We start from the raw sequence: 1,697 nt of genomic DNA, 5'->3' as shown, positions 1-1,697 counted from the left end.
CCATAAAAATAGGTAATTGGTCAATCTTAAGTCTAAATAGAGCATTAGTTAAAACCATAATCCTAAGTCTTCCTCCATTGTTTCCAAATCAATTTACTTGCATTTCTAGATTAATATTTTTATTAGCTTAATCAAATGAGTAGTTTTTACTAAGTATCAATAAACTGATACAACTCTTGGCAAGCCAAGTGACAAGGAGGGTAGAATCCTAGCATGGGTTTACCATTCAACAAAACATAGAAAAAAGAGAAAATTGTGAGAAAAGGACCTCGTGATAAGGTGATTTTAGAAATAACCACCCATATAAAGTTATCTGTTTCTAGCAAAAAATAAGCATGAGGAGATGAAATGCCCTTAAAAACATCGTTTCAAAATATGCTCAGCTGTTTGAGCTATCTGTCTTTCGCCAAAGAGAAAATAGAAAAAAATAAAAATAAATGCGCTCAGATGTTTGGGCTCGGTCATCTTTCTCTCTCAACTCTCTGAACTGTCTCCACTCTGGCAAGTCTCTATTGAGCACCATCGTTGTCAGCTCTCTTAGATCTCTGAACTGTATGAGCTCTGTCAACTTGCTATTGAGCACCATCGTTATCGGGCTATGGTCTATCTCTCGGCATCTGGCCACATTGTAGTAGATTATCAGACCCTATAGCAGAGATGACATCAAAATACTTGTTATTGGATTTTGTTTTACAATACACTTAATTTCTGAAACATTTAGTGTAAATTAGAAGATGGATTAGAAACATTGCCCATAGTTATTACATGCCATGCATCTATAACATGTGTTAGCATTATTTTAAAGTGTCACAGCTGTTTTTGGCGTGTTGTGGGTTACCTAGTTTTTTGGGTTGTTAGCTTGTCATGGCTGTTCCTGGTGTGTCGTGGATTAACTAAATTTATGGGTTTTTGGCATGTCACGACTGTTCTTGGCGTGTTGTGGGTTAACTGAATTTATGGGTTTTTGGCGTGTCACGGTTATTGGTGTAACGAAGTCAGTAATTATAGTGATTGACGTGTCACGATACTGATGCATGGCGTGTCACGACATTTGACTTGATATGCATGGCGTGTTATAACATTTTACGTTATATGCATGGCGTTTAACAACACGACTGACAAATTTTTGATCACGGCATGTATTGTGTAAAATGATTGACAATATTTTTGTTTTCAAAATTTCAGTGGGGTTCCAATTGTGCGACTTGTGTTAAGACACGGTGGTCAGTGGGTGGATGGCATTGACAAGGGTGGTGAGTCACGAATACGGGGGGTTAGGAGTGATTTGTCGTTTGTGGGCTTGATGAAGCTGGTTGAAGATGTTGTTGGGGTAAACTCAAAAATTGACAAGATTGAGTTACATGCATTGATCAGTACACCCGGAGAGCTATCACGACCAATTATCAAGGACGATGAGGATGTTGCATTAATTCTGCTAAAACAGAGGAATGTTTCGACTGTGTATGTCAGCATTAAGGGACTCCAAACAAATGTTATGTCACATGAAGAAGTTGGACAAAATGGTAATCAATCAATAAAAATGAGATTTACAATGCTTCACATATACCATAGCATTAGGTCCGTAACCCACAACAATGATAATTGAGGTATGCACAAAAGTGTGTAGCCCGGTAAACAGACGACATTCACAGAACAGTTAGCTGCACAATTCCAATCAAGATGTGCATCAAACCAAT

This window comes from Theobroma cacao, chromosome 4, assembly GCF_000208745.1.
Source record: "Theobroma cacao cultivar B97-61/B2 chromosome 4, Criollo_cocoa_genome_V2, whole genome shotgun sequence".
Taxonomy (NCBI): Eukaryota; Viridiplantae; Streptophyta; class Magnoliopsida; order Malvales; family Malvaceae; genus Theobroma; species Theobroma cacao.
This window is presented reverse-complemented; position numbering follows the sequence as displayed.